This window comes from Lissotriton vulgaris, chromosome 8, assembly GCF_964263255.1.
Source record: "Lissotriton vulgaris chromosome 8, aLisVul1.2, whole genome shotgun sequence".
NCBI classification, from domain to species: Eukaryota; Metazoa; Chordata; class Amphibia; order Caudata; family Salamandridae; genus Lissotriton; species Lissotriton vulgaris.
This window is the reverse complement of record NC_141696.1, coordinates 1,519,545,472-1,519,560,318: the sequence shown is the minus strand read 5'-3', so window position 1 is coordinate 1,519,560,318 and position 14,847 is coordinate 1,519,545,472.

The window sequence follows — 14,847 nt, the reverse complement described above, 5'->3', positions numbered from 1 at the left end:
TTGAATAGGTTTGGATATGAATGGACACACAGATGGAAGGACCAAATGAATGGTGAAAGACAGAATAATGGATGAAAGAATGAATGCCACACCCTGGGTGACTCAACCCACCACCCCAAACCGATATATGACGTTAGGCAGAGCAGAAACAAATTCCTTGTACAGTGCCCTGGTACCACAAGAGATGTTTTACTGTTATGCCGTGCTGCTCTCATGCCACCCAGAAACAGCACAAGCAGCTCCCACCTGCCCCAAGGCAATGACAGATGCATGAGGGCACGGCTCTGTGCAGCTCTTCTGTGGGGAAAGGGCGGCAAGACAACATATTTATTTATTTAGTGTTTTATAGAGTGCAAACTTGACCCGTGAGGGTATCGGAGCGCTTTACAAGGTTACACAAAAGGCTTAGACGTACAGAAGTATACCAAGCGATTCCTACAGGGGAGAAGAGGGACACAAGAGTATGGCTACAATTACAGTTAGAATCTGTAAAAACCCGGCAGTTTCTTGGTGGAGTGAAAAGGTGATCTGAGGGAAAGGCGATAGTCTTAGATTATCCTGCAACACTGTGGTGGTTGAAGGCCGAAATTAGACGAGGAATATACCCATGAGAAAAGTTTTGGCTTCCTTTTTGAAGTGTGCCATAGAAGGGATTCTTCTGATGGCGGGTGGGAAAGAGTTGCAAATTCTTGGCGCAGGCCTGGAGAAAGCCCGATTGTACTTTTTTTCTTCCGGAAACGGGCAGGTTGGAGATGAGGTCTCTGGCGGGCCGGGAGTTCCTGCTTCCTCCACATACCACTAGTTTCTGTTCCAGATAAGCAGGACAGTTTGTGTATAGAGCCTTGTGTGTAATGCGTGCCAGTTTCAGCTGTATTCTGGCCTCGAGGGGAAGCCAGTTCAAAGCTTTCAAATGCGGAGAGATGTGGTCGAATTTCCTACTACCAGGAAGTAGTCTGGCGGCCGTGTTGAGGTGGGCTTTTTAAGGTGCCAGGGAGATCTTGGGTAATCCAGATAGGGTGGAACCTGCACTTGGAGAAAACAGCACCAATGTGACTCAAGGCCCTTCCACCACAAATGTTTTTTTCTTTTAACATTTTGCACCTCTAAGAATATTGCGCCCAGGGCAACCACCCATGTGGCCTACAATGCGACGCCACTGTCTACCAGTATGGATGACATCTGACTCTTACCACCTTGTTACTGTCGATGTCTTAAGTAACAATTCCTATACATTGACTTTCACATTTATGAGTCATTGTCTCCATATATAGGTGATGTAACTCACTCCAACACCCTGCCGTACATACATGAGTACCTCATTTCTATTTAGATGCCATGCAAAGCCACCTTGCAGGGCTTTGAGTGACCTCATAAATCATGTCTGAGGTGATGCAGCGTAAATCGCTATGCCACCTTGCTCAGTGTCCCAGAGGCGTTCTATGGGGGTTTTCCCATGCAACACCAGGGAAGTTGACACTGCCCCACATTTAAGTCATGTAAACCATTTCTGCAGTACACAAAGAAAGAGGAAAAAAATATTTGCATGTTTTTTGTGCAGGAAGGTATCCCTTCCTGCACAAAAACAATCCTGTATGCAACAGAGGCAGACATGCACCATGGTGCACGGGTGCCTAGTTTGGAGCTAGGCTGCAGAAACGGCACCAGTGTAGGATAAAAGGACAGGACTGCACCATATTGCAAAAATATGATGCATTCCGGCACTTTCACTTTGGCAAAGGACGGCACAGCTAGGTGTCTCGTTGCTCTGCTCTATGCCAAAATCCCATAAATAAGCCACTAAGAGGCAAGACAGTTGTCAGGTGCACTCTAAATGTGGCCAAGATTCTTATTATACATGTAGGAGTATTATAGACTAATAAATCGGGGGGAGGGGATGCCGTCAAACATCGAGGGCATACGGCGAGGGGGGCAGCCAACCTACCTGCTCCTTGCTGCATCTGGGTGACGAGGCAACTCTGGGTTCCTGACGCTGTGGTCTCCCCCTCCGTCGAGCTGCAGGCATCGCTCGGATGCGGTGTAGGGGTTGAGACTACAGCTCCCAGCTTGCCCTGGGACCACATCGCCCACTTCCTGTTTGGCGCCACCGGAGGCGCACTAAAGTGGACAGCTCCCACGGAGGAGCGGGGGACGCCGTCAAACATCGAGGGCATACGGTGAGGGGGGCAGCCAACCTACCTGCTCCTTGCTAAATCTGGGTGACGAGGCAACGCTGGGTTCCTGACGCTGTGGTCTCCCCCTCCGCCGAGCTGCAGGCATCGCTCGGACGCGGTGTAGGGGTTGAGACTACAGCTCCCAGCCTGCCCTGGGACCACACCGCCCACTTCCTGTTTGGCGCCACCGGAGGCGCACTAAAGCGGACAACTTCCTCCGCATCGCGGACGGCGCCGGGCGGAGCCCGGGCAGAGGGCGGGCCGTCTGTGGCCGTCCGGGGCCGAAGGAGGCCGGGCTGGGCCAACTCGCTAACATCTATCATCTAAGATGGGTAAGAGAAAGAAAAACTCTACTATGGAGGAGGGTGGTAAAAACGCTAAAGTGCCCAGGCATTCAAATTCCATTATTTCATACCTTTCCTCTGCAGTAGGGGCACTAACTAAGGAGATTGACAATGCCGAGCAAGAACTCGCCATTGCACTGACTTCCCCCCGAACAACTGCAACATCGCAAACAGTTGAGGCTGGAGTTCCCATTCCTACTAATTTATCCCGTGTCCCCCTGGAACCCCTTGTGACCATCGTTAATCCCCCCCCCCCCTTGCCCAACCAGTTAATGAACCCGTACCTACTCCAGCTGTTACACCTCCAAGTGCTCACCCCCAGCTGGTCACAAAAATAAACAATCGCAAGAAGGGGAAAAAAGTCAACATTATGGCAGCTATTGTTGATAAATCGGACAGTTTGGAGGAAAAACTTGAGGAACTCTTCGTGGCTAGGATTGAACCGTTCTTGGTGGGTATCGCCAAAGACATTGTGGACACCTTAAATACATGCCTGGAAGGACTTTTAAAGAAATGTTCTATCATTGATAGAATTGTACATTCGCTACCTTCAAACAGCATATTAACGACTGAGGGCAAAACTGAGGAAGCGGGTAGGGGTATGGTATTAGAGGGGAATATACCTACTACCCACCCCACAAGTGGAACCACGCATAAAGAGATCAGGCCTCAGGTTGTAATCACACTCCCTCATCAGGCCCCGGTTACCGATCCCATTGTGGCACCTGAGCCAATGGCCTTGCCCCAAAAGTACCTACCGCCTATGAGAAGGGTCACCCCAAGCTCATACAAACTTAACCTCCCACCGGAGGCGTCTCCACTGGGGGCGGTGTTTATTGGGGTAGACCCTCTTGGGGAAGGGGAATGGGAATCAACCAGGGAACTTATGGCCAAAGTAAAGTCTTGGTGTGCTGAGAAATGTTGTGGGGAAATATAGCAGACATGATTATTCACGCAAGGAGGGTGGGCTGGATTGGCAAACAACCAAAAACAACATATGGCGACTGCGTGGTTATAAATTTCTGCAGGGCAGATGTGGCTGATAGACTTTTTTGGGATGGTACGGCGATATCAATTGGGGACCATTTAAGACCAGTTCCCCTAGGCTTTTTCTATCAACCGCCCACCTTCCCTACACCCAAAATCAATTATCAGGCTAGATGGCAGAGCATGAGGGCAGCAGCGGCACGTAGAATTGCAAATGAGTTTACTCAAACACAATCAGTAACAGCCCCACCTGCCCCTCTGATAATGATACAACACGTTTCTAAGGATATAATCAAGGAGGGTGGACTGAGTTTAAGTAACCATTACGCCCCCCTGTCTGGCCTGGATGACATGGATTGACTACCAAGTGTAGAGTTAACCTCGACCACTGATGAAAGCAGGGCTATTGAGGAAGTAGGTTGTAAAATACTCAGTTGGAATATCACAGGCATTAGTTCGAAAATGAGTGACACTGAATGGGTTAGTTTTATTTCAGACCACAATGTTATTGCTTTGCAGGAAACGTGGGACATGACATCTCGCTTTTGGTTGGATGGTTTTGCAGGTTTTGCAGTTGCGGCTAACCCCAGTAATGCAGGGAGAGCAAGGGGAGGCCACCTGACCCATTTTTCGCTTGATCTTAACAGGTCACTGAAACAGATCAAATATGACTCTCCAAACTGTCTAATTGTAGAAAGGAAAATTAGTCCCCCGAAGAGTACGTTGTTTATTAATTTTTATAATTCTGTTATTAAGGAATATGGTAGGGACAATATCTCAAGGTTGGATGTTTTTTAAAATCTACTCAGTCAAAATACTCATATCAGTTATGACTTTGTGTTAATGGGTGACTTTAATATTCATCCCTGTGATTTTAGTTGTGTTGTAATTGATTGTATGGAGACATTGGAATTGGAGGGGCCCTATTTTGAGCATAATAAGGCAGGTGAGGAACTGGAGGACTTCCTGGCCAATTTTAACCTCTTTGAATTCAATGCGAGGGAGGGGGAATCTAGAATACCAACCTTTAAGGGGTCATCCCCTGGGACTGTCATTGATTATATTTTTGCGACCCCTGTTATTCTCAATCACACTATTTCCTATCGTACTGTCCCATCCCCCTTCAGTGATCATAACCCTGTCCTCTTGATTGTGGCCTGGGGGGATTCTATCGGCCCTAAGCCAGGACAGGTCAGACCTGGACCTGCCCTACGCTTAACGGACCAGGGTAGACGGCTGAAGTGGGCGAATGTGGTCCCTGGTGATTTTTACATTGACATTGGTCCGCAGATAAAAGATCAGATCATGACCTGTCTAGATCCATCCTCACAAGGCCATGATATCATGGATGTCTTTCAGTTAATATGCAGTAAAGTTTCTTCCAACCTTATGGTGCGACGGAGTAGGGGAGAATCTAAACAATGTAGATGGTTTGATCCCGCCTGCTCTAAAGCACTTAAAGCTTTAAAATCAGCTCTTAAAGTAAACCCTAGGGATAGGGCCTTGGTTGCAATCTTGCGAAAAGACTATAGGAAGGCCATTAAGAGCAGACAGGATTGTATTAAACAAGAGGCATGGGAACATTTAACTTCCACTGACATATTGCGGGATAGCAGGCAATTCTGGGCTGTAATTAATCAGCCATACTTCTCGGAGTCACCTAACCCAGATACGGACTGCGTTATCCCAGACGAGAAGTGGTTGTCACACTTTAAATCCGTTTATGGTGATAGTGGCAATCCCACCCACCCACCAAACATGCCCTGTTCGGTGGCCACGACCCTACACTTTAATAGTGCCGAGGTTGAAAAAGCAATCTGTGCAACCACTAGGAATAAAGCCCCCGGCCCAGACGGGGTACCGGCTGACTTTTATATACATTCACCGAAATTATGGGCTGGTATCCTGGCAAATGTGTTTATAGCAGCAAATAGTACCCCACCCCCAACTACAACTGGAGAAGTGTGGCTCACTGGTTAGAGGAGGCAGACCTGGAAGCATAGGTCAGCCCGGGACCAGGGTTCAATTCCCGGCTCGGCGGGGTCTTGAGTCCTAAAATGTCCATAGACTCGACTATTCTCGCTCCGGTGCCTACTCGATTCACGGGTTCACACTCTGCGACTCTGGGCAATAGCTTGCTTAATCTCCACAACGGCCCCTCGCGGCGGGATGCCTGGCTTTCACCTTGTGGATACCCTGCCGGGGCTATCTCACAGGGGAAGACCAGGACGGGTTCCCTAAGCAAGCGCTTAGAAACCGCTCGGTGATTTGCGCTATATAAATTCCTGTACATTTACATTTACATTTACATGGGTGACCTCCACAATAGTCCCCATATTTAAAAAGGGCCAAAGGGACGACCCAGGGTGTTACCGGCCCATATCCCTTTTGGACTCTGCTATAAAGATCTTGGGCAGAGTCCTCTTGGCAAGGTTAAGGGACAGCTTGGAAGGATGTGGTGGTCTGGCTGACATCCAGTACGGCTTCAGGGAGAAAAGAGGCACGATTGAACAGTGTTCAAACTTACACCTGTTGATCACTAAGTACACGGTGGCCAAGGAGGGGACATTGTACTTAGCATTCATGGACCTCTCCTCGGCCTTCGACTTGGTTAGCAGGTCAAAGTTATGGGAAACCCTCTTGAAGATGGGGATTGATGAGGACTTGGTTGGGTTTATAGCCTCTCTCCACCGGGAACTTTTTGCTGCAGTGAGGGTAACAAAAGAAGGCAGATGCACGACCCGCTACAATTCAAAGCGGGGTGTTAGGCAGGGCTGCATACTAGCACCCCTGCTATTTACAATTTATATCAATGGCCCAGGCAAGCACCTAGAGGGGGCAGCGAGAGACGTTCCGCGTGTAGGAGAAGTTAAGATCCCTGCTCTCCTATACGCGGATGATGCTGTATTCATAGCACGTACTGGGGTTTGTCTCCAAAAGCTGCTGGATGCATTTGGCTCCTTTATGGACCAGCTTGATTTGAGGATGAACGCCACTAAATCCCACACTATGGTCGTCGGACCTCAAAAGAAAAAGGCTAAGGTAAAAACATTTTTTTGTAAAGGAGAGGTAGTCTCTAGCGTTCCCGTCTTCCCCTACCTTGGTGTGCTTTTTGATAGCAAGGGTACCTGGGGACCTCAGATACGGGCCAAAAGCCTAGCGGTGATAAGGACATCAATGGCCATTCTGGGTTTCGCTAAAAGGCTGGGCCACAGACCAATGGAAGCCATCTTAAAGGTGTATAACAGCAAATCCCTCCCTGTGGCACCATATGGCGCGCCTTTATGGGGTTATGCACGCTTGGACAAAATTCTGCTGGCGGAGAATAGATTTTTACGTTCCCTTTTGTTTCTCCCTCAATCTTCACCAACCTTTTCCATTCATGTGGAGCTGGGATTGGACTATGTCCAGGATAAGCTGAGATTGGCGCCTTTAACATACTGGCTCAAGATTTGGCTAAACACAGAACTAACTCTAAACCACATGATTATGAAGGATGTGATGAGCTTGGAGAACAGTAGTACAATTCCATGGCTGGCCTACTTAAAAAAATCTTTTTATGACCTGGGACGACCAGACTTATTTACTGACCCCTCTGGTATTACAAAACAGGATGTGGATGTTATTAAAAAACAATTTATGGTAAGGGAAAGATTGTTGCGAGAAGAATCAGAATTGTTAAAGCCCACAGTTAGACGTCATTATTTGTCACTTCATTCACCTGCACTTGAACCCTATTTATGTTTTGTCACAAACTCATTTCATAGGTTTCTGTTAACGAAATTCAGATTGAATCTTATCCACTTTTATTTGGGCAATTTTAACTCTTGGATAAAACCAAAGTTAGCACCACTTTGCACTTGTGACAATTTTTCAGTTCAAGACACGATGCACTTTATTATGTTTTGTGATTTCTTCTCTGTACAGAAAAAAAAACATCTGCTACCTGTTTTAAGGGAAGCCGGTTTCTCCCAGGTGAGACCAGCCATGCTTTATTTACAATCATTGGGAAATATATGCATCACATTCTCCATGGCAAACTTTCTAGTGGCAGCGGTTAGATCAAGAAGATGCAAGAAACGGTCAATCCTGTGTGTATAAACTGTTTTTATTGATTCTTTTTTTAAAAAAAAGTTTTAAAACCTTTTTTTTCAAATAGGGCACACAGATATTCAGCCTTACATCCCGGAGGCTAGGCAGCAATTCAAAAAGCAGTAAATCAGAGTGCATGAAGCAAAGTATCAGAACGAATGAAGGTTACGTTTTTCAGTTTTTTATGTTATAAGAAAAAGGAAAAGGTACAGAAAAAGGCGCCGAAACGAGCGCTAAGAAAGAAGGCAATTAACCCAATAAGCAGTGAGGCCTAGTCGAGGAGTCAGCCAAGCCCAATGACAACACTTATATTCAGAACAATATGGATACTAAGAGCCGGTGGGAGAAGGAAACACAGGATAATTGGGATATATAACCGTCAGTTGGAGTCATGGACTATGGGGTCAAGTGTTCTTCCAGTGGAACGGATTCCGGTGGTATGCAGATGTCACCCCTATACTCATTCCAAGCCCCCCATAATTTCTGCCATTTTTTGGGTTTACCCCTGGCCACATACACAGTCTTTTCCCAGAACATACACCAATCCATATTGGCCTTCCACTGTACCACTTTCGGGGCTGTTGTTGCTCCCCACATCTGTGCGATGTCCCGCTTTGCGACCATATTCCCAAGAGTCACCCACTGGGTCTGAGCAGTGTTGTAGTCCGTTGGGCCCCAGATATTTAAGAGGCATCTCCGGGCCTCTGCGTGTACTTCCACCCGGTCACCTCACTCATGATCATGTGCACTCGCCTCCAGTAGGAAGCTATCACGTTGCATTCCCAAATGATGTGCATGAAGGTGGCGAGAGCACCACAGCCCCGCCGACAGAGGCCATCAGCCGAATGTCCCATATGTATCAGCCTGGGGCCAGTGACATAGACTCTATGCAGGATCTTTAGTTGCACCAATCGAAGACGGGCGGGGATAGCGACCTCCTTGGGAGATGACACAGCACATTGCCAGTCCTCGTCGTCGATCTCTATCCCGTCCCGTACCCACTGATCTCTCACCCCCAGGAGAAGATCCGTGCGGACATTGATCAGTTTCTTATATGTCAAGGAGATAGCGCTGTCCGGCATGTGGCCGTCCAGTACTCGGTCCTCTAAGGGAGAACTTTCGGGAATCACCTCACCCTCCGGCCTAGCGGACAGGAGTGCGTGTCTCAGCTGAGCGTACCGAAAATATTCCGTTCCACCCAGCTGATACTCCGTCTGTAGTTGGGTAAAAGACTTCACCTCCCCTCGCAACATCATGTCCTCCACCCTGGAGATCCCGATCATGTCCCACTTATCAAAGCCTTTAGTGTGCCACAGTTTACCCAGAATCTCAGAATCAGAAAGTGGAGTCACCATTGTAAGTTTGTCCTTCCACCCCTGTGCCTTTGTGATCGTTCTCCAGATGTGTACAGCAGTTTTCGTTGGCCCAGACATCCGCCTATCAAGAGATCTCGTATACAGCGCCCTATGATATTTCCCGCCTTCCAGGAGCCACCGGTCCATGGCATACCCTGGACTATCCGCAGGGCCATATAGGCCATGATTAATGGCCGCCAGCTGGGAGGCCCAATAGTATCTTCGCACGTCGGGTAAAGCTATTCCCCCATCGTACCACGGGAGCGTGAGCTTTGTGATAGTGATGCGGGGCCGGCCGTCCCAGAGCAGGGCAAGTTGCAAGCTCTCGATTTCGCCAAAGTATCGGGCCGGGACCGGGTCCTGAGTATTTTGCAGGGCATACAGGAATCTGGGCAAAGACATCATCTTGAATAACGCCGCGCGCCCAAGCAGGGAAAGAGGAAGTTTACGCCACCCCTCTACATCACGTCGGAGACGAAGAAGAGGGGGAAGCAAATTGTTCTCATAGCGTGCTTTGGGGTCAGTGGAGATGTAAATCCCCAGGTATTTGAATCCCTGTCTCGCCACCTGTATGCCACAGCCCCTCGGGAAACGAGGCGTCCCCCCTTTCAGGACATATAAATGCGACTTTGACCAATTAATAACTAGGCCGGAGTACTGACCAAAGAGTCGAAGCACATCACAGGCCACAATAAGAGACTTGCAAGGGGAAATGAGATACAGAAGGATGTCATCTGCATATAAGGACACTCGGTCCTCGAATTTAGGGGACCAGCGAATGCCATGTATGTCCGGGTGGTTACGTATCCATGCCGCCAATGGTTCAAGGGCAAGTGCGAACAAAAGGGGCGACAGAGGACAGCCCTGCCTGGTGCCCCTCTGAAGAACAAAGGACGCCGAAACTCGACCATTGACCGACACGTTAGCCAGCGGGCTAGCATACAGAAGTTTGACCCACCCTACGTATTCCGGACCGAAGCCGAGCTTCGCCAACACTGCCCACAGGTAACTCCATTCCAGGGAGTCAAAAGCCATCGTGGCATCCAACGACGCCAGAACAGCTGGCTCCTCAAGCATGTGGGCCCTAGCCAGGGCTCCGTGGAGTCTCCGAAGGTTAAGGGCAGTGTTGCGGTGTGGAATAAAGCCCGACTGGTCCGGGTGCACTAAGTCGCCAATTGCGCCAATCAATCGGTTGGCAAGCAGTTTGGCTAGAATCTTAGGCTCTGCGTTTAACAGAGAGATGGGACGATACGATCGGCACAAATCTCTTGGCTTCCCTTCCTTATGGATAACCACAATGGTGGCCAGCCTCTGGTCGTGGGGAAGCATGCCCGCCTCCCGCGCCTCCAGGAACATGTTCCGTAAGGGCGGAGAAACGACATCCGGTTTGATTTTATAAAGTTCCACAGGAATACCATTGGGGCCAGGCGCTTTACCAGACCTTAGGGAGCTAATGGCAAGAGCAATCTCGTCCGCAGTAATGTCCCTGTCTAGGTCGTCACGGTCTGTCTCCGACAGGCACGGGAGATCAATATCTGCCAAGAGAGCACAAGAGTCGGCCTCAGACCGGTCCGAGACCGAGTAGTAAATGCCCTGAAAGTAGTCCGAGAACGACTCAACGATTGCCCTCGGATCAGTGACGAGCAAGCCGTCGTCCCCCAACACCTCCGGAACTACGCAGCTGGCTCTCTCCCTCTTGTCAAGCCAAGCTAGGAGTTTGCCCGCCTTGTCAGCGACATCATAGATTCTACCCTGTTGTTCTCTACCCATGACGATGGCAGCGTCGGAGGCAAGATCGCGATATTCCAGTTGCTTAAGAGAGAGGGTATGGAGCAGCTCAGGCGTCGGACCCGCCTCCAGTTGGGAGTCCAGCTCCATAATCTCTGCCTCAATGCGCACCATGTCGGCATCTCTGTGTCTGCGGACGTCCGCTATGAGGGCGAGGGCCTCACCTCGCAGAACCGTCTTAAACGCCTCCCAAAAGGTGGCAGCTGACGCGACCGACCCAGTATTCTCAGTAAAATAGAGCTTGATAGCTCTGGCCAGGAGTCCGCGCGTCTTTGGGTTCCGAAAGTACCACGGATTGACCACCACAGGCCGCTCGGTAACCACAATGTCAAAATCAAAGGACACCCACATCGGGGAGTGGTCCGAGATGCCCCTTGCCAACAAGCGGGCCTCCGAGATCGCCGGCGCATGGGCCGCTAAGGCCAGGACATAATCTATTCTTGAGAGGCTACCGTGCGCCCCAGAATGAAACGAGTATTGGCTCTGGGTGGGATGCATAAGTCTCCAGCAATCGACCAGACCCATAGTGTCAAGGAAATCGGGCAACCAGGATTGTGAACTACGGAGATCTCTGGGCGGATGCCTGTCCAAGGTCCCGGAGCAGACGGAATTGAAATCACCACCCACAATAAGCAGCCCCTCGGGCAGGTTCAAAATGGCGCTTCCAAGGTCCTGAAAAGTGTTGTTTTGTAACCCCGGGTGAACATAAACTGAAACCAGAATCAGGGACCGCCCCTTCCATCTCCCCGTGACGGCAGCGTACCGCCCCCTCTCGTCCATGACGGTGGAGTCAATCTCAAATGAGAGATGTGCGCACCATAATCCCTGCCCCCCGGGAGCCCGAGGAGAACCCTGAATGTGCCACCATTTTGAAACCCTTCCTATTGAGCGCACGACACGTATTTCCCACCAAGTGTGTCTCCTGTAACAAAACAACATCGGGCATATTTCTCCTGAACAATTGCAAAACCACCCCTCTCTTAATGCGATCACCCAAGCCATTAACATTCCAACAAAGAACTTTTAATTTCCTACCCCCCATCGTCGAACCTCAGGCCTCCGCCGACCCCAGTAGACCTCACAGATACATTGAACGAATTAAAGCATACGTTGCATTGCCTTAGAAAAGGAAAGAAGAAACAAAGAGAGCACACAAAGCCAACCCACACACCACCCCCCACCCTGCACCCCTGCATCAGACTAAAAAGCCCCCCCAACCAGCAGTGTGGCTGTGGCCCCATAAACTAAACTACGAGAAGACCCTAGAGGAGAAAGGAGATCACGCAGTCCCCCCCGCCACCCTCCATGTTAGAGAAAGGATATTCACATTAAAGTGCTACAGTATGGCTTGTAGGTCACAGTCAACAGGAACACCAACAGACAAAGTTAGCGTGATGAGTACTACTCCTGACGATCAGGGCCTCCAGAGGCACCCTCCGAATGTTCCTCCTGTTCCTCGCGTCTGTGCGGCAAAGTGTCCAGCCAGTCACTCGCAGACTCAGGCATGTCGAAAAACATAGCACGGCCATCGCGCTCAATACGCAGTCTAGCGGGGAACATCATGGAGTATTTCATCCCCAAGTCTCTGGGACGCCGCTTCACTCCCTCAAAACTTTGACGCTGTCTCTGAACAGTCCTAGTAAAGTCCGTGTTGACATCCGCGTTCTGGAACTTGAGGGGCCCATGCCGTCTCGAGGCCTGTAGGATCACATCTCGATCTCTGAAGTTGAACAAACGAGCGATGATGGGTCTCGGTGTGGCGCCCGTCTTCGGTGGTCCTCCCGCCATTCTGTGGGCCCGCTCGACCGAAAAGAAATGGCTGAGGCCCGCCGGGGCCAGATGAGTCTTTATCAGATCCTCGACAAAGAGGTCAGTGGCCGAGTCCTCTGCACTCTCCGGTACCCCAATAATGCGCACATTTTGCCGCCTGGCCCGTCCCTCAAAGTCCTCCAGCCGCCTTGAGAATAGGTCATTGATCGACCTCAAATGCCGGACCTCCGTCTGCAGGTCCGAGACATCAGTTGTGAGGCTCGCAGTTTTAATATCCAGTGATTTCACTCTGTCATTAGTCTTGCCAAGATCGGCCCTGATCAGGTTGAGGTCGATCGCCAGGGTATCGACTTTGTGCGTCAGGACCTCGTGTTGCTTATGCATCTCCGTTCTGATGCCAGCTATAGCCCCCATGATGTCCCAGAGTGTTGGCTCCGACTCATCTGGTGAGCCCGCATGTAGAGAGTCTTTTGAATGAGCGGCCACAGTTGGCGAGGTCCTTTGTTGGGCGTACCGGTCAATCTTGTTGGTCTGAGGTTGGACCGTCTTCCTGCTGACCCGGTTCGCCGTTCTGTCAGGGTCGCCCCTGCCCGCCATGTTGGAACCAGGGGCAGAACAAAGGGTTAGCACTCCAAGATCCCTTCGAGTACTCAAGCAAGTGCGGAGCGTAGCAGCCACAGATGTTCAGTCAGCGATAGGGCACTCCGCAGCTCCGCTTACTCTGCCAGCTGGAACAGGAGTCGCGCACAAGGCATATCGATCATGCACTTTGTTGTCGCAGCCGTCAGCCATCCCCGAGACAGTGGTCTGCCCCTGGCACGGAACTTCAACACGACGTATCTTCGTCAAGGAGTGTCGAATTTTAGATCGGAAAGCAGATCCTGTCTCTACGACCATTCACCAACTAGAATCCACCACCGTAATAATAATAAATGATGATACTTGTAAAGCGCACTGTTACCCCATCTCGGGGTGTCCTGGCGCTGAAGACCGCTGGGGAACCCGTCCTGGCTTTCCCTGTGAGATGGTCCCTTCTGGGTATCTCCAAGGTAAAGCCAGGCATCCCTGGCGTCTGTGGGGGGCCGTTGTAGAAATGAGGCAAGCTTAATGCCCAGAGTTGGAGAGTGTGATCCCTGGTTAGAGTAGGCACCGAGGCGAGAATTATCAAGTCCGTTGACCCTGGTCCACGACCCTGCCGCGTCGGGAATTGAACCCTGGTCCCAGGCCATTCTCTGCTTCTGGGTCTGCCGCCTCTAACCAGTGAGCCACACCACTCTACACCGTGGATCAGGATTTCGATCAGGATTTATGCGGAGGGTCGGAGGGTCTCCGGAGCTCTGAGCTTACGTGGCCATCTTGCTCGCCCGCGAAGCTCCTCCCCGTTTTTATCGATTCTTAAACTGTTTTTATTGTAATACTATGTCAAATGAATTTGATTGCAATGAAATTGTTTAATTCTATTTTACTTGTATATAATAATGCTTTTTATGTCCTTTGTATGATTTTAACCGAATCGAATAAAGTTAATTTGACTGACTGACCATTAAATCAAATGCAAGATGTTTTTATACAGTGCTCACATATTTCAAGGTGCTTCTAACTGCAATAATGAAGGAGGTATGGTGAAATTAAATATTGCCTTGGATCACACCATTTAGTCAAGCAAGGAAGCTGGGAGTGAAGTCAGTTTTTCTGGTTTCTCTTTGTGAATTTTCAGTCACTAGATAGCCATTACATGCTCGTGTTTTACATCACAGTTCAATGCTTTGTTTTTAATTCTTGCTGCATGAGATTAGAGTGTGAGTGGCAGTGTGAAGCCTCAAGCAAAATTGGCTCTTTTTGGTCTCGAGGGCAATGAGGACCTCAAGGCATCTGTCTCGAGCCTCACTTGAACCTTCAGTTCCTCAACCAAATCTAAAGCCCACTGGACATGGATTTGAATTTGAATTCCAACTATCCTGTAGCCTGTGTAATGTAGGATACACATTTATACATTTAACTTAAACAGTTTGAATGTGTTGTTTATTAGAACCCATATAAATAAAAGGCAAAAAAGTACAGAAGAGCTTCAGTTATGTTGCTTTTTCTAAATCACAGCACTTGCAGATATCTTTTTTTTTTTTTTAATTTTTGGAAAACCTTTATTAGAAATTAGATCAGTTACAATCGAAACAAAGCAGGACATCATAATCAGCCATCGGAACAGGTTCAAACAAAACAAAGCAATTAGACCATGGCAGTGCAAGGCTCCGTTCCGCGAATGCTCGGTTGCAACCCAGGAGAGCAATTGTGTCAGAAAATAACAGGATTAAAGAAGGTTTTGTTTTAAAATAAAGAAAA